Here is an 18,597-nt window from a genome sequence, read left to right as displayed (position 1 = left end):
CAAATTTACAAGACAAATTTTCCATAACCGGATGAGCTTCTAATAATATGCCCCTGGTAGAATTTGAACCGGCTCGGATCGAAACCGTTGGATTTTGGATGTAAATTCATCACCCCTCTCTCATCATAAGACCTTTATAAATGAAACAAAGGGAACATCTGTTGGTCAAGTTGGATTGGCCTTTAAGAATCGCTAGGGCTTGTCGATTGGTTGATCTAGTCAAAAATCTCAGCAGACTGGTATATGTGAAGTATTTGAGCTTTCACTATTCCCACTGAGTTTTCGAGTCTAATGCCTTAAACACTGCTTCATAACAAATTCATATTTTTGGTGTAAACCTGGATTTTATTGGCAAAGTTTCCCAATTACATGCAGTGAAAAGAGAAGGTCCTCAATACCCAGTATAATAAGTGTTTTAACAATCTTCATAGCGGAGGTTCAAAAGTAAAGGAATGAATCCACAACTTTAAATTTCTCCTTTGAGATAATCAAATGAGGACGGAATGGTTCCATTGATATAGTTCGCTGTGAGCAGGATTTGAACCTTCGCGGGGAAACCCCATTGGATTTCGAGTCCAACGCCTTAACCTCTCGGCCATCACAGCACCAAAAAATAAAAACCAATGGGAAATTTTAAAAAAGGTCCCAGAGGACAAGCGTTGATAATATGGCAGTTCTTAAACAAACAAGAACACATCAGTTCTAACATCTTCATAGAGGTATATCAAATTGAAAACACAAATGAATCATCATCCTTTCTTTCCTTGACCTATTTAAATGAAATTTAGAGTTGACAGCTGAGTGCAAGACGTAACCATTTTCAGCGATAACATCATTGGATTTCGACTTCATCTTCTTACCCACCGAGTTTGGGCAGATGTCATGTCAAGAAACTCAAAACTCCACACACAGTATTAACATACAACGCTGTGAGCAGGATTTGAACCTACACGGGTAACACCCATTGGATTTCAAGTCCAAAGCCTTAACCACTCGGCCATCACAGCTTAAATGCCAAGTACCCAAATGGCAATTTATTCAAAAAGAGTCCCAAGGGACCTGGGATAGATTAAAGTGGCCCTTGTGACTAGTTTTGTTCGTCAAATTTACAAGACGTAAGCAAATATGATACAAATTTTCCATAACCAGATTAGTTTCTAATAAGATGCCCCTGGTAGAATTTGAACCGGCCCGGATCGAAACCGTTGGATTTTGGATGTAAATTCATTACCCCTCTCTCATCATAAGACCTTTATGAATGAAACAAAGGGAATATCTGTTGGTCAGGTTGGATTGGCCTTTAAGAATTGCTCGGGCTTGTCGATTGGTTGATCTAGTCAAAAATCTCAGCAGACAGGTATATGTGAAGTATTTGAGCGTTCGCTATTCCCACTGAGTTTTCGAGTCTAATGCCTTAAACACTGCTTCATAACACATTCATATTTTTGGTGTAAACCCAGATTTTATTGGCAAAAGTTTCCCAATCACATGCAGTGAACAAAGACGGTCCTCAATACCCAGTATAACAAGTGTTTTAACAATCTTCATAGCGGAGGTTCAAAAGGAAAGGATTGAATCCACAACTTTAAATTTCTCCTTTGAGATAATCAAATGAGGACGGAATGGTTCAATTGAAAAGATTCGCTGTGAGCAGGATTCGAACCTGCGCAGGGAAACCCCATTGGATTTCGAGTCCAACGCCTTAACCTCTCGGCCATCACAGCGACAATACATTTCAACCAATGGGAAATTTGAAAAAAAGTCCCAGATGACAAGCGTTGAAAATATAGAAGTTCTTAAACGCAGAATAAAATATCAGTTCAAACATCTTCATAGAGGTGTATCAACGTGAAACGACAAATTCATTATCATCCTATATTTCCTTGACCTATATAAATGACACATTTTTGATTGATTTAGAGTTAATAGCTGTGAGCAAGATTAGAACATTTTCGGCGATAACAGCATCGGATTTTGACTACATCTTCTTACCCACCTAGTTTGGGCAGATGTCATGTCAAGAAACTCAAAACTCACCACGGAATATTAACATACAACGCTGTGAGCAGGATTTGAACCTGCTCGGGTGGTACCCATTGGATTTCAAGTCCAACGCCTTAACCACTCGGCCATCAAAGCTCATTAGACACGTACCCAAATGGCAGTTTATTCAAAAAGAGTCCCAAGGGACCTGGGATAGATTAAAGTGGCCCTTGTTACACATTGAAACATTTGTTTCCAGCTTCAAACTTCATTTTTGTTTGTCAAATTTACAAGACAAATTTTCCATAACCGGATGAGCTTCTAATAATATGCCCCTGGTAGAATTTGAACCGGCTCGGATCGAAACCGTTGGATTTTGGATGTAAATTCATCACCCCTCTCTCATCATAAGACCTTTATGAATGAAACAAAGGGAACATCTGTTGGTCAAGTTGGATTGGCCTTTAAGAATCGCTAGGGCTTGTCGATTGGTTGATCTAGTCAAAAATCTCAGCAGACTGGTATATGTGAAGTATTTGAGCTTTCACTATTCCCACTGAGTTTTCGAGTCTAATGCCTTAAACACTGCTTCATAACAAATTCATATTTTTGGTGTAAACCTGGATTTTATTGGCAAAGTTTCCCAATTACATGCAGTGAAAAAAGAAGGTCCTCAATACCCAGTATAATAAGTGTTTTAACAATCTTCATAGCGGAGTTTCAAAAGTAAAGGAATGATTCCACAACTTTAAATTTATCCTTTGAGATAATCAAATGAGGACAGAATGGTTCCATTGATATAGTTCGCTGTGAGTAGGATTTGAACCTGCAAGGGGAAACCCCATTGGATTTCGAGTCCAACACCTTAACCTCTCGGCCATCACAGCGTCAATAAATAAAAAACAATGGGAAATTTTAAAAAAGGTCCAAGAGGACAAGCGTTGATAATATGGCAGTTCTTAAACAAACAAGAACACATCAGTTCTAACATCTTCATAGAGGTATATCAAATTGAAAACACAAATTAATCATCATCCTTTCTTTGACCTATTTAAACGAAATTTAGAGTTGACAGCAAGACGTGACCATTTTCAGCGATAACATCATTGGATTTCGACTTCATCTTCTTACCCACCGAGTTTGGGCAGATGTCATGTCAAGACACTCAAAACTCCACACACAGTATTAACATACAACGCTGGGAGGAGGATTTGAACCTACGCGGGTAACACCCATTGGATTTCAAGTCCAACGCCTTAACCACTCAGCCATCACAGCTTAATTGCCAAGTACCCAAATGGCAATTTATTCAAAAAGAGTCCCAAGGGACCTGGGATAGATTAAAGTGGCCCTTGTGACTTGTTTTGTTCGTCAAATTTACAAGACGTAAGCAAATATGATACAAATTTTCCATAACCGGATTAGTTTCTAATAAGATGCCCCTGGTAGAATTTGAAGCGGCCCGGATCGAAACCGTTGGATTTTGGATGTAAATTCATTACCCCTCTCTCATCATAAGACCTTTATGAATGAAACAAAGGGAATATCTGTTGGTCAGGTTGGATTGGCCTTTAAGAATTGCTCGGGCTTGTCGATTGGTTGATCTAGTCAAAAATCTCAGCAGACAGGTATATGTGAAGTATTTGAGCTTTCGCTATTCCCACTGAGTTTTCGAGTCTAATGCCTTAAACACTGCTTCATAACACATTCATATTTTTGGTGTAAACCCAGATTTTTTTGGCAAAAGTTTCCCAATCACATGCAGTGAACAAAGACGGTCCTCAATACCCAGTATAACAAGTGTTTTAACAATCTTCATAGCGGAAGTTCAAAAGGAAAGGATTGAATTCACAACTTTAAATTTCTCCTTTGAGATAATCAAATGAGGACAGAATGGTTCAATTGAAAAGATTCGCTGTGAGCAGGATTCGAACCTGCGCGGGTAAAACCCATTGGATTTCAAGTCCAACGCCTTAACCACTCGGCCATCACAGCTCATTGGACACGTACCCAAATGGCATTTTATTCAAAAAGTGTCCCAAGGGACCTGGGATAGATTAAAGTGGCCCTTGTTACACATTGAAACATTTGTTTCCAGCTTCAAACTTCATTTTTGTTTGTCAAATTTACAAGACAAATTTTCCATAACCGGATGAGCTTCTAATAATATGCCCCTGGTAGAATTTGAACCGGCTCGGATCGAAACCGTTGGATTTTGGATGTAAATTCATCATCCCTCTCTAATCATAAGACCTTTATGAATGAAACAAAGGGAACATCTGTTGGTCAAGTTGGATTGGCCTATAAGAATCGTTAGGGCTTGTCGATTGGTTGATCTAGTCAAAAATCTCAGCAGACTGGTATATGTGAAGTATTTGAGCTTTCACTATTCCCACTGAGTTTTCGAGTCTAATGCCTTAAACACTGCTTCATAACAAATTCATATTTTTGGTGTAAACCTGGATTTTATTGGCAAAGTTTCCCAATTACATGCAGTGAACAAAGAAGGTTCTCAATACCCAGTATAATAAGTGTTTTAACAATCTTTATAGCGGAGGTTCAAAAGTAAAGGAATGAATCCACAACTTTAAATTTCTCCTTTGAGATAATCAAATGAGGCCGGAATGGTTCCATTGATAAAGTTCGCTGTGAGCAGGATTTGAACCTGCGCGGGGAAACCCCTTTGGATTTCGAGTCCAACGCCTTAACCTCTCGGCCATCACAGCGGCAATTAATAAAAACCAATGGGAAATTTTAAAAAAGGTCCAAGAGGACAAGCGTTGATAATATGGCAGTTCTTAAACAAACAAGAACACATCAGTTCTAACATCTTCATAGTGTCGAGTGTTGGACACCGCACGCGCGGTGATTTATGGGAACGATCGCGTACGACACACACACACACACCGCTCCGCGGGGGGGTGTTTTGTGTGTGTGTGAGTCTGGGTGTCGCACGTACGCTCCCCGGGACCAACCTAGGTCGAGACCCACTTGTCTCCGTGAATCGTCGGTTTCACGGAGGCGCTCGGTCCGGCTCGGCTCAGTCTTAATCCGGTCCGACCCAGGTCACTCTGTTAAGTCCCTTCACAACAGTTTACTTTAATACGAATTCAGACCCGTCCGTTTGGCTGGACCAAAGTCTCTCGAAACAATAATAGTTAATACGAAATGATGATGTATCTTTTTTGCCTTGTCAACCCCTATATACGTCAGTCACAATCAACCATTGCTTGTACTATGCGCCACTTACCGTGAGGGGATCAGCTGGGAGAGCGTGTGTCGTTCTGCTTTGCCTGTGTCGAGGAGTCGACAGGGAAAAGGACTCGAACGATTGAGTTAAGCTACTACAAATGTAGTCAGGTAGATTTATTTTTAGGTCCAATAAACACAATAACTTTTACAACTGAGTATAGATTTGAAAAGAAAAGACAGTAAAAAGAAGAAGAAAATAGATGAAGAGTGGACAGGACTTTTAACCTAAACTATTGCTAATTCTAAGAGGGGATCCTAATTGAGCCTTTCCCCAGGACGGGTACTAGGCAGCGCTTGTAAGGAGGGGAGGGAAATCCTATTAAAACTACCAAATGCACTCGAGCGGCTCGAGGACGGTGTTTTAAGACTAAACCTACTAAAAAGCCACCAACAATTCTCGAGAGGAGCTCAAGGCAGGTGGGTTTTTAGGACTACACTACCAACGTTTCCCGAGTGGAGCCCAGGAATTTAACGTTAAAGCAAACTCTCGTGCCCCAGTACAACGCACGACCCCGAGAGCTGCCTTTTTCTTTCGGGAAGATGGTCCTAGGACTAAACTTCCAACGTTTCCCGAGTGGAGCCCAGGAATTTAACGTTGAAGCAAACTCTCGTGCCCCAGTACAACGCACGACCCCGAGAGCTGCCTCTTTCTTTTAGGGAAGATAGTCCTAGGACTAATCTACCAACATTTCGTCAAGAAGAGCTTGAGGTTGGATTTTCTAAATCTAAACTAAAAAGAAATAGAGTCTGAACCGAGCGCTTACGGTGTCAGAGTCTTTAAGTTAAAAACCTATTGCTATGAAGGCCGCTGTTTTTTGGAAGCAGAAGAGCAAGGGCAGAGCAGAGAACACACGGCACCACACCAGCAGCAGAAGAACCAAAAAAGAACGAGAGAGCTTTCTCTGCAGATTTCCCTGTTTTACTCTCCTGATAACAAAAGATCCTTTGATAAACGTTCCAGAGTTTCCCTTATTTTGCCCGAGGGGCAACACAAGGAGCTTGAAGTTGTGTTCGTACATCATGGGGTCTAAAGGGACACATGTTCTTTGTATTCCTCCAATGTTTCTCCACAAGGAGACATGTTTAAGCATTCAATTTACTACATAAAAGTGTATATAATGTAACCAGTTAGCCCTATGGTAAGACATTTTAAGGCACATAATTTTAACACATAAGAAAATCTAAAGTAAGCAATTTACTTTCACACAAGCAGTTATAAAGAAACCAATTTTCTTTATCTTAAAATATATGTAAGCATTGAAGAAGTTATAAGGTAATCAATTTACCTAATCATAAAATATACGTAAGCATTAAAGAAGTTATAAGGTAATCAATTTACCTTATCATAAAACATATGTAAGCATCAAAGAAGTTATAAGGTAATCAATTTACCTTATCATAAAACATATGTAAGCATTAAAGAATTTATAAGGTAATCAATTTACCTTATCATAAAACATATGCAAGCATTAAAGAAGTTATAAGGTAATCAATTTACCTTATCTTAGGATATATTTCATACACAATAAGTTATAAAGCAATCAATTTACTTTATCATAAGAGGTACATAAGAAGTTATAAAGAAACCAATTCTCTTTATCATAAGATATGAGATACACGATATATATGGTGACCTTGTTGAAAGCATGGTGTCACAGCATGATTCTGGAGTGATTCTGGAACGGCTAGGTGCACCAATATAGTGAGTCCTATCGGGACACACGTCATCCTCCCATGCACCTATGCCGTTTCAGTATATGTGCATATGTGTACTTGTGTATGCGTGAGTGTATGTGTACTAGTGTGTGGGTGTTGTCATTGTGGGGGCCCCAGTTCTCTGTTTATGTGCGCCAAGGCCTGGGGGGTCCAACTTCATCCGAAGTAGGAGCCCAACCCCAGATGCGAGGGGTTCTGGGTTGTTCAAAGTAGATGATGTGTCGTCCATTGCTGCTTTCCAGGATACAGAAAATCTTCTTTGTGGGGAGATGATAAAACCGCTTCCGGGACAGGCGTATGATACTCGGGTTAGAATATCTCCTGGTTTCCTCTAGGGAGGATGCGACAAGAGTGGAATACGGCATCAGGTGGTCCGCTTCTCTGATGGAATTAAGAGGCCATATGTATTGGTAATCCTCTTCTAGCTGGGTCCACCCTCGGGGTCCCAACCGGAGACCGCGAATGTGGTCGAAGGCCCACTCTGGATCCTTCAGCTTGTTGTTGTTCGTTCTGGACCACTTTCCCTCCTTGAGCTGGTACAGCTGGTTCCTGCCTGCTCCTAGATCCCGGAAAACCATCTCAGAGGGGAGGTGGGAGCCTTCCCTCCGAGTATGTTGGGAGTATTCTGGTCGCTGAGCAGAGCGGGACCCAGTGTGGCCCCGTACAAGGGCCCCAACGCCCATCAGGGGTGGAGACCTCATTGGAGTTGTGCCTCTTGGTGCCGCACGAGTCCTGAAGTTTGGTCCCCCTTGGGCATGAGTGTTAGATGCAGGAGAGAGAAATCCATGGCTGCTCATCTCTCTAGGCTGTCTGAGTCTCGTCTGGTTGTCGCCCCGTCCCCTTGTTAGGTCATAAGGCTCCTTTCTTGAGCGGGGAGCTTGGGACACCCGGTTCAAGGACCACCCATCTAGTCTGTGGCCCCTGGGGGTATTCGCCGGACATTGATAGATCATTACTTCTCTGGGTGCTAGCCCTTGGTTAGCTGGGGGATTCCTTTGGCTATAAACGGGAGAACAAAGTGAAGACAACACCCTGGCCCCCCCAGTTTTACTATCTACTACTATTCTGTCTCCTGGGTCCCATCGATATCTAGTATATGGGTTTCTATCTAGATTTCCCCATTGACCACCCTCCTCGCCTGGAGAATGACAGTCATTGTCGCTAGGCGAGGAGCTTCCAGTCTCTAAGTTAAACGTTACCCTCCTTTCGGTTGAAGAGGCTTCCGTAATCCCTCCGTCTGAGTTATCCTGTTCCCCCGGAGGCAACTCTCTATTGTCCCCAGTGAGGTCGCCTATTCCTTGAATAAACGATTCTAAGAAAAAGGGGTCTGAGGTGTCCGCATCAGGGTTAATTTGAATTGGGTTGTTATGGTGATCTTCCATCACCTGGTCGATTACTTCTTGCATTTCTACCGCTAACGTGCTTCCTATACATCCCACGTCACGTGGGGTGTCATCCGAGATTTTTAAGGGAGTTTTGGATTTCTTATTTCGGGTTGGATAGCTTGGTCCACCTAATGTGGGCCATTTTTCGAAAGAATAAGTGATTACAACGTTGGACATGCTTTCTACTATACCAGCCACCTCCGTGTCTGCCGTAGCTCTAGCTGGTCCGCTATTGTTTTCAGTCATTCCTCCTGTCTCCGGTTTGGGGGTTCCCGGAGCTCCATCTAGCTGTATAGGCTGAGTTAAGCCAGTGATTAGTTAACAGTTTTTATTAGTATAGGAAAGGGGAAAGGAGTTTTTTGGTCAGAGTCCTCTTGACACTGACCCTAGATGTTAGTTACTCTTTACCCGTCCCGCCACATAATTAGTATAACAGATTACAGCCCATGCCGGATCTATTTCAACAACCGTGCTTAGTACACAGGCTGTGGTCATTATTGCTACCTGACTAGCTATTTTCTCACATTGTTTCCGTAGACTGCCTTGGGAGTTCCTATTGAGCTGGTCTAAGTACGTGAGGTAGATAATAACCAGGCTTACAGCCACTCCTAGATTAATGAGTGTCTTGTTCTCCCCTCCTAAATATTCTATAGCATGTCCTAGTACGGAGACAACATACATGAGAAAATTCACACAAGTCCATCCTCTTAGCTTGACTGGTAGGTACATTTGATATAGGAATATAATATTGTAGGATGGAATGAGTGTTCCAGTATAATAAAAAGCTGCATAGGCCTTAAGTAGGTATAGCAATGCTAATGCTCCTCCCATTAACCTTCCTTCTTTTAAGAGGTGGAAGCAGGCCATGATAGAGTACATAACTATAGCAAGCATGTCTCTATAGAATATGGTTCGAAATATTACCTGGGTTAAGCCAGTGATCTCGGACTCTCCCGGGGTGCAATTGTTTGCTCCCTCCATTGGTGTCGAGGTTATATTGCTTGCCATATTCTATCAGGATTTCCGGGCTGCTAAAGTTTTGCTTCTGTCTGGGCTCAGTGTGGAGTGAAGGTAGAATCTGAAGGTCTTGGCTGCAGCTTGATTTTCGTCTATATGTGTTTGTCTGTTGTTAAGATAAAATCATGTGATATAGGCCGTCCCACTTTACGCATTAGGCCTCTCATCCTCCTTGACATGGGATGATTGTTTGCTGCAGAAATTTTTTACAAGTTGCCCAAGGCCTATTTTGATCATATAGTATATGACCCCTAAGCATAAAAGGCCCAGCAAGCCATAACCACACCATATCAGTAGAGTCTTTATTAACGGCCAAATCCATCCTCCTATGGTGTATATTATGCTTTGTGTGACGTCACCTGCTGATGTCAGGGCAGCTCCACCAATGTGGAGCTGCAGTGACCCCCAGCAGGTTCATGTGGTTCCTCTTGGGGAACCTTTTGCTCCGTGTACATAGCCGTTAACAACCTCTGGGTCTTGCAGGTTGGCTACATCCTTGCTGTATTTTTTTTATCTTTCTTCAACCCTGTCCATACAGGGAGAAAACATTTGGTATTGCACTTCACACATGTTCCTGGTGTCACATGTGTATCTGTTGAAGTTTAGTTCTCTAAACTCTGAATGTGGCCCTTCGGGCCCTTGGCCCTCATAAAGGGGGTTCTCTGACCACTTGGTGGTGGTGCCGTGTGATCCGCTCGCCCCTGCCATCTGAAAAACAGGGTTAGGTATGTCTAAGAGTTATTGTTTCGCGATCCGCTTTAATTAAAAATGTGGAACTAGTTCCCATCATCCTCCCATTAAAGCGGGAGTGAAATTGATAGGCCACTCCCAGTCCCTCCGGGTTTACAGCAGAGCAACATACAACATGGTGAGGCTGAGAGAGGGGGGGGCAAGGTAGATACATCATGTTCGCATACATCAAATTTCACCAGATGAACGACTTTTTATGACCGCAAGTCATTTACGCAAGTCATTTACATTTTATTAGTATTTTTAGTTTCCACTGCTTTTTCACTCACTACTTTCTCCATTAATTTCATTTTATCAAATCTTATTACATTTTATATACCATGATTAAATATTCTTCATGAAAGACTTTACAAAAACTAACTAATTTAAACTTCAGTCACAAATAACAATTGATGAACAAAAAAATATAATCAAATCCTCATTAATTTTTTATTAGTTTTATTAGTATTAATACATTTAACATTGTTAATTTCCGCTGTTATTTTATTTATCAAATTTTTATTTGATTACAAATTTTGTTCCCACATATATGCCGTACTGTAGCCCGCCGAAAAAGTTCATAGATTTAGGAGGCCCCCTAGTGGCCGCGAGCTATAGGACCCAAAGATTAGCCGCACGTTTATTCAAACCGCGGAATCTCAAAAATTAGGAAAATGGCGCGGCCTACAGTCCGAAAATCAAAGTACATTATATATATATTTTTATATATATATGGTTCATATACATATACACATATATATGCATACACATATATATATATACATATATATACACATATATACATTCACTCACATACATTATTTTTTATTGTTTTTTCTAATTTTTATTTTTATTTTATTTATTTTATATTCTTTATGAATTTTTTATTAATTTCTTATTCTACCATATACTTTATGTACAGATTTTTAGTCCGTCACCCACGGGATAACTTGACTTCGATGCACAGTCCCCATATTTTTACAATGTATGAGGTTGTCATCGATCGACATAATCACATCCTCCCCTTCGTTAGAGTGTTTTATCGCCCCCTCCCCTTTGTTACCCCGACCGCGAGTTATCCACACTCTCTGTCCCACCTTCAGGTGTTCGGTCGTTCCTCTCCCCTGCACCTCTGGTCTTCTGGGGACCAGCGGAGGCAGGGAGAGGTGGGCGTTCAACCTCCGCAGGGAGGCTGGGGTGTCCCAGTGAATGGGATCGTTTGCCGTGATCCATTCTTTCGCTCTCCCCACACACCTTTCGGCCACCCCGTTGGTGGAAGGCTTGTAGGGGGCGCTCCATATTGCCTGTATTCCGGCCCCTTCTAAGAGGTCGGCCACGTATTTATTTTTAAAATGGGTTGCATTATCCATTCTAAGGGTTTTTGCACTACTGCGACCGGCGAAATAGTCTGAAAATTTGAAGGCCACTTGTCTCCCGTTTGCGGCGGTTAAGGGATACACCCTGGCGTCCTGTCCACCATTATCAAGGACAACCAGGAAGTATTTGTGACCCATTGTCGTGCTGGCAAATGGGCCCGCAACATCCGCAGAGTAGTTTTCACCTAGGATGTTACATTGTATGGGCTCTGGGGGGCAGTGCAGCCGCTTCGCCCCACCTTTATTAGCACATTGTTCGCATTGAGATTTCATTTTCTTAAATACCTTCCGCATGTTAAGTACCTTAATGTGAGTTTTAAGTAACCATTTTTCAGTTCTTTTAAATCCCACATGTCCCAACGCGCAATGTATCGCTCGCAGTTGATCAAAAGCTTCGTTGCACGGAATGACGATATTACCCTCTTTTGACCATTCTTTTGGATGCATAAACAGCATGTTCCCTATAACCGCCCTTGCTTGGCGAGGGTAGTCCCCTCGGTTCTGTGCCAATTCGTCGGCCATGCGATTCCCGTCACATTCCTGTGTTTGCTCTTTTGTGTGGGCGGGTACATGATTTAATTTAATATTCTTTTTCTTCCGCAATTCCTCCACTGTCTTCCATAGACTGGTATGCGTAAGTTCTTTGCCTTTGTGGTTTTGCCATTCTCTTACCACCCAATGACTCAGGCAATCTGAGTAGCTGTTCACCACATATGCACTGTCGGACCATATGTATGCTTTTTTCATCTTCTTTGTATCCAACCACGCCAGGGCTTCCACTAGGGCGGTAACCTCGGCCGTCTGGGCCGTCCCCTGAGTGTATCCTGATCTCTTGGTGGTGACCACCCCACTAGGAGTGGTTGCTATGAAGGCCCATTTAGCGAGCTCCTCCTCTGATACTTTGGAGCCGTCCGTGTATATGTGTACCTCTGGTTCCCATTCTTCTTGGATCTTAGGGGGTTTCATTGGTTTTGCCTTTGAGGTGTTCAATATGTATTTCACTCTGTGATCCGTGGTCATGATGTGCCATTTCCCATATCTGCTTGTTTGCGCTTTGGCCCCTGCTGTCTGGTCCTTCGAGGCCTGCTGTATGTGGGGGAGGGCTGTGACAAAAAGCACGTACAGGGGATCTCCTAGGTTAATTAATTGGGGGTAGAACCTGTAATGCAGACAGAGTTATTTTTCTTCTGGGGCGTACTGCTGTTCCGTACCCGAGAAAGTCATGGAGTGATAGTAACAAGGGTCTTTCTCTTGCTTTGTTCCCTCACTGTGATTATATACCACACAGGTTCCTCCTTTCTCGGTTACTATTGTCTCCACTCTGATTGGGGATCCCATTTTTCTGGCCATTAAGGGTCGCACTTCCGCCAAACAGTGTGATTTTAGTTTTTCCAACATTTCCAGTTCATCCTCTGTCAAGGGTGAATCGTGTAGAGTCTTGCCGTCCGGTTGCTTCCTCCTGATACGACCTTTCGCTCTGTGCAGTGGGCTGGCGTGTTCTGAGTAACCTGGAATGTGGCCGGCCACATATTCGCATCGTCCTAGCAGCGACTTCATTTGTTTTACAGTAGTGGTTTTTTCCTCAAAGGTTTTCTCGAGGTATCCGGGTAAGACGTCCGTTCCCATCTCAGTTATCTGGAACCCTAGATACTTCACTCTGTATTGGCCAATTTCGCATTTTCCTCCACCTATCTTGAGGCCTGCTTTTGTTAGTTTTAGGATGACTCTTTCCAGGACCTCAAGATGCTCCTCCTCAGTGTCTGTGGTGATATAAATATCGTCTATGTATATCACCACAGGTTCTCCTTCCAGTATGTCCTCCACCACTGTCTGAAACGCATTTGGGGAGTTGTGATAACCTTGGGGGAGTCTAGTCCAGCAGTAAGATTTACCTTTGAAGGTAAAGCTCGTTTTCAGCTGACTAAATTTTTCTAAAGGGATACTCCAAAACCCATTTGCCAGGTCCAAGCATGTTTTATACTTCAAGTTCGGCATTGTCTTCGTTGTGCGGTTCGGGTTTATTAGCGATCTGCTATCTCTTGCTGATCTTTTGTTGAGTTCGACGAGGTTGCATACCAGCCGGTATGTCCCATCTGGCTTGGCCACTGCTTGGATTGGTAGGTTGCAGGGGGGGTCTCGCACCTGTTCCAGCACCCCCAGAGCTTCTAGTTCGCGAATGGTTTCTCCAATTTCGATAATTGCTTTTCCATCTATTGGGTATTGGGCCACTCGTGGGGGCATCGCCCCTCGGATGACATGGGGCTCTATTTGATGAGCATAACCCACATCATTCTTGAAGGCCGAATATTCCCCCAAATCTAAAATTTGTTTCAATTTATTCTTATCCTTTATTTCCGATTCGGCTATCAATCTAGTTTTTATTTGTAGTATATCCCTTGGTTTCATAAAGGTGGTGGCACTGCATATCCTGCTGGGTCGGCCCCCCTTTGATTTGGGGGGGGGTTTCTCAACATGGGTGTCTGCTAAGGGAAAATCGTTTACTCCCAGCAGGTTCATGTGGCCCTCCACCCCCTCTATGGGACCAAAGGTCTTAATGACGGCTTGTTTAAGCTGTCCATCCGCCAGTTGTATTGTCATTTGTTTAGCCCGATTGGTTTTTCCTGTGGCTGGATTTAGTGTGGAGATATTTGCCCCTGTGTCCATTATGAATTTAGTTTTTTCTGTTTTATTGGGTATTATGGCGTATAGTGTGTCTCCTTCTTGGAATCCCGCTCTCGCTATTTCTCCTTTTATATCTACTGTCTGTTTCTCCATTTCTCTTGTTCTGCCTTCCTCTGCTCTTTCTCCTTCTGTGATAACCTCATATACTCGTAGTTTCCCAGGTATGGCGGTCTTGTGGCACCCCCTATTGGACCGGGGTCCTGTTGGTTCTGTTCCCTGGAGTTTACCGTCTGGCTGCGAGTTGTTGGTCCGTTCCTCTGTTGGTTTTGCCCAAACCCCGATTGACCATTGTTTGTGGGGCCTCTTTCGTTCTGGGGTGGCCTGTTGGGTTCACGCTCGATCTGTTGGTTATTGTGCCTCCCGTCTTGACTATTCCCATTATTTCTTCCTTCTCCCGGGTCTCTGTAGACCCTGTGCGGGGTTTCCCTCTTGTTGTTTCGACTTCTTTCTTTCATTTCACTGGCCCTGCGCCTGTCGTACAGTGAGAGTTCCACGCTTTTATGTTCTTTGCTCCAAATCCTCCATCCTGCCGCCAAGTCCCCTGCTCCGGGGTGCATTCCAAAAAACTTTTCCAGATCCGTGGAGGTCGCTCCTTCGTCCAGGAGATTATTCACCGCCATGACCATAGAGGTCATGCCTATTCTAACCTCATTCGCACTAGCTGACATTGACTCATCGATAGGGTTCTCTCCCGGTGATGGCATGATTTCTGCCGCCCATTCTGTGACGGTCATGGAGTGGGGGATCCGTACTCCTTCCTTCGCTCGCAACCTCATTCTTATCACATCTCCTTCCATTTGTTCGGTGGTTAGTCCTGCTCCTAACAGCCTCCTTAAGTAATCTCTTTCCGGTTCTCTTTGTCGGCGGTCTGGCATCATTTTCAGAAGATTATTTGTTGTCTCTGCGTCCGTCTCGACCCTCTGTGAGAAAGGGTATTCACCTCCTCTTCCCTTGATCGGGCTCTGGGTGTAGTATTCAACCTTGGCAGGAGCTGAATAGCTCAGAGGCCCCATTTTCAGCGGCATGGTTGCAGGAGGTTCCTTTGTGGTTGGCGGAGTGTTGGAGAATGGATTCCTTCCTTGATCTTCGCCCATGGCCCCTCCATAGGTTTGCGGAGGTTCCTCTGTGGTTGGCGGAGTGTTGGAGAATGGATTCCTTCCTTGGTCTCTGCCTTCAGTCTCTCCATAGGGGATGGTGTGTCCCTGCCCCTTCCATTCGTTTCTTCTGGTTGGGTTTGGGTAGGGCTCTGGAGAGCAAGTCCTGTCTCTGTGTCCATTGTGAGTGTGAGCGTCTGAATGGGGTTGGGAGTCCAGGTTCCGTCTGGTTTCCCAATCTTCTTTGGCTTTTGTCATCACACTTCTATCTCTTGTTATGCAACCCAAACGATAGGCGTCATAACCACTGGCTATGTATGATTCTTTCCAAGGTTTCGTTATCCCAGGATATTCGCAGACTTGTGTGGAGGTGGGGGCTCTTTTCACCAGCTGTCTCTCCCTCATGGATGGCTCGTACCAGTCTGGTTCCCACTGCTCAGGAGCCCGGGGCTCTGGGACTTCTTCGAACCTGGTTAGGACAGGATGTCTACGTGAAGGGTATCTTGGGTCTCTGCCCATTGTCTCGGTTCTACACGGGTATTTGTCAGGGTCTATATCCCTACACCTGTATCCTGGCACTCCCTGCCTCTTTCCTCTCGGTGGGTTATGCATTTCGTATTCCTCCTCTCTTTCATTCTCTTCTTCATACCTCTCTTCTTCATACCTCTCTTCTTCCCAGAAAGGTGGTTGTGGTCTTTGTCTGCCCGTTGACTTTGATTGGTCCTTGGCGGAATTTTGATTCCGGGTAGGGGGTTCCTCCTTTTGTGCCTTCAGGGATCTGTGGGACCCTTCTTGGTGTTTATGAGATGGGAGTGTGTGACTTTCTTCCCTTTGTCGCCGGCGGGGTTCGGGATACCGATAGTCTGGTACCGGGTATAGGTCGTGAGCCTTCTGCACCTGACTATGCATGGGGTCTCTTCCACGGTTAGGGTCGGTCAGTCCCCTAACTGGGATTGGCCTAACCAATATTGGAGCCGGATTTAGATCTGGGGTGGCCATGTCCATTGCGGGGGGCCTGTATTGGTCAAAACCCTGGGTCCCCTGGGCCGGTGGAGACCCCGGTCGTGTTGGCTCTCCTCTTTGTGGTCCGTAGATTAATTCGGCTTGGGGGGTCCCTTTATTCCGGGGTTGGTCGAGAGTTACTCGATCTGTCAATTGTTCCGTCAATTCTTCATACTCTTCTACCGTGTGGGTCACCAAAGTGAAGCGAATGTTGGGGTTTTCCCAGATCAGTCTATGGAAGGCCAAGGTAAACGCATGTGTTTCATATTGGAAACCACCACCTCCAAACACTGGCAGGACAATCCTGATTGGGGGGGGCTCTCCCTTATCGAGTACCGTCTGTATTCCTAGGTTCATCACTTCCTCTAGCACCTCCTGTTGGTCTTTGACCGTCTGGTGCCCCTGCCTGGGGAGGTAGCAGCAATGCACTATTCCCACCAGTTCATGTTCCTTGTTTGTTTGTAGGTGGGCTGATGGGGTGTGGAATGGTAGCCGGTTATTTAGCCTTTGATCCTGAGTAAATCTATCCGTTAGCGTGGGGAATCTATCCCTCAGTGCTCGAGCGGCACCCGAATCATGAGCTAGATTTGGATTGGTGGGATTCAACATGTAAACCTTTTCTCCTGGTCCTCGGGGCAGAGGACAGCTCCCCAGGTCGCCCTGGTATATGGTCACCTGTCCCTCCTGCCATGGTCCTCTTATGAAGTCTGAGGGCGCCCATGGCCCTGGTACCACGGACCCAGGTATCTCTATCACCTGGGAGTTTCTTCGAGGAGGGACCGGGGAAAGGGCGTGTGGCGTTAGTGCTCTCCATGGTCCTCCATGTCCAGGTCCTCCCTGAGGCTCATCATATCTTTCCGAGATCTCCCCGTCCTCCAGGGTATCTATCTCGACATCTCGCTCCCCTATCTCCGAGGCAGCCGTTCTGCTCATGTTTTATTTTTATTTATTTTATTTTTAATATCGCAACTTTTAGGGGGAATTTTTACTTTTAACACAGGTTACTCCTTTTTTTAACCTAATCTATATTTAGGTGGGATTTTGTTTTCAGATAAGATAACTTATTTTACTATCTCTTATTGAAACTTCTAAGTGGACTTTTATTTATTTAACTCAGGTTGCCTCTTTATTAATGGGATTTTATTTTTAACTAGAACGACCCTTTTATCAAACTTAACTATACTTAATCTTACTTACGCTCCGGGGGTTAACCCGTTTTACCAGGTGGAATATTATTTCTTATCACAAATCAAATTACTCCATGACGAGAAATAACTCCGTTGACAACCTGCTTTATCTAACTAGGGAAGGGGCAAACCTTTTATTACCAGGTGGAAATTAGCTATATCAGAGAATGACCCCGTTGCCAACCTATATAACTAGGTGGGATATCACCCTCGCCAAATATAGCTCCTTTAGCCACCTGCTTCAATACTTTAGGGGGCCAACCCTTTCATTACAAGGTAGAATGTTATTTCTTATCACAAATCAAATTACTCCATGAAAAAAATAAATCCTTTAGCAACCTTTTTATTAATAGGGGGAGGGGTAACCTTTTATTACCAGGTGGAAATTAGCCATACGCAAGAATGCCTCCTCAAGAGACCTATACAACTAGGTAGGATGTCATCCTCATCAGATATAACTCTTTTAGCCACCTGCACTATTTACTATAAGGGGGGGGAAGAGAGGGGAAAAACGTTTTTCCTAGGACAAAGCTTTTATCACGAACCAAATTACTCCATGACAAAATAACTCCAGTAATAACCTTCATAAGCAAGGGGAGGGGAGACCCCCTTGGCCAGGTGGAAAATCAGCTCTGTTAAGAATAACTCCGTTGCCAGACCTATATAACTAGGTGGAATGTTACCCTCAACAAATTAAACTCCCTCGTCCACCTGTTCTATTTACTATGAAGGGGGGGGGGGGAAAGACCCTCTCTACCAGGTGGAAAATTAGCTTTTATTAAGAATAAACCTCAACAAATGACTTCTCCGCCTACCTGCTTTAATCCACAAAAAAGAGGGGGGGGGGGGGGGAGGGGGGGCTAGAACCCTTTCTAGCAGGTGGAAATTTAGCTCATAACTTATTTTGCCAACCTGCGTTAATCCACAAAAGGGGGGGGGGGGGAACAAGGAAAAAACCCTCTGTAACAGGTGGGAAACGAGCTCTATTAAGAAATGACTCCGTTGCCAGATCTATATAACTAGGTGGAATATCACTCTCAACAAATATGCCGGATGCACTCCTTTTAGCCACCTGCCGTATTCACCAGAAAAGGGGGGGGAGAACCCTTTTTTTTTTTTTTTCACCAGGTGGAATATTATTTCTATGAAGTGTAACTCCGTTAGAGACCTGCGC

At 44.0% G+C, this 18,597-nt stretch overlaps 8 non-coding genes across 8 annotated transcripts; all 8 read right to left on the bottom strand.

Annotated features, from left to right (window-relative positions):
- Positions 1 to 523: 523 nt before the first annotated feature.
- Positions 524 to 605, bottom strand: trnas-cga (transfer RNA serine (anticodon CGA)). Its single transcript has one exon. It is a non-coding gene; the product is annotated as a tRNA-Ser (tRNA).
- Positions 606 to 925: 320 nt separating this feature from the next.
- Positions 926 to 1,007, bottom strand: trnas-uga (transfer RNA serine (anticodon UGA)). The gene has a single exon. It is a non-coding gene; the product is annotated as a tRNA-Ser (tRNA).
- Positions 1,008 to 1,642: 635 nt separating this feature from the next.
- On the bottom strand, positions 1,643 to 1,724 carry trnas-cga (transfer RNA serine (anticodon CGA)). The gene has a single exon. It is a non-coding gene; the product is annotated as a tRNA-Ser (tRNA).
- A 333-nt stretch (positions 1,725 to 2,057) lies between these two features.
- Positions 2,058 to 2,139, bottom strand: trnas-uga (transfer RNA serine (anticodon UGA)). The gene has a single exon. It is a non-coding gene; the product is annotated as a tRNA-Ser (tRNA).
- Positions 2,140 to 2,788: 649 nt separating this feature from the next.
- On the bottom strand, positions 2,789 to 2,870 carry trnas-cga (transfer RNA serine (anticodon CGA)). The gene has a single exon. It is a non-coding gene; the product is annotated as a tRNA-Ser (tRNA).
- A 309-nt stretch (positions 2,871 to 3,179) lies between these two features.
- trnas-uga (transfer RNA serine (anticodon UGA)) lies at positions 3,180 to 3,261 on the bottom strand. Its single transcript has one exon. It is a non-coding gene; the product is annotated as a tRNA-Ser (tRNA).
- A 635-nt stretch (positions 3,262 to 3,896) lies between these two features.
- trnas-uga (transfer RNA serine (anticodon UGA)) lies at positions 3,897 to 3,978 on the bottom strand. Its single transcript has one exon. It is a non-coding gene; the product is annotated as a tRNA-Ser (tRNA).
- A 649-nt stretch (positions 3,979 to 4,627) lies between these two features.
- Positions 4,628 to 4,709, bottom strand: trnas-cga (transfer RNA serine (anticodon CGA)). Its single transcript has one exon. It is a non-coding gene; the product is annotated as a tRNA-Ser (tRNA).
- Between the last annotated feature and the right edge of the window lie 13,888 nt (positions 4,710 to 18,597).

Source organism: Gadus chalcogrammus, chromosome 1 (genome assembly GCF_026213295.1).
Source record: "Gadus chalcogrammus isolate NIFS_2021 chromosome 1, NIFS_Gcha_1.0, whole genome shotgun sequence".
Taxonomy (NCBI): Eukaryota; Metazoa; Chordata; class Actinopteri; order Gadiformes; family Gadidae; genus Gadus; species Gadus chalcogrammus.
Note: the sequence above shows the minus strand (reverse complement) of the source record. Positions and strands in the feature narration are given on the sequence as shown.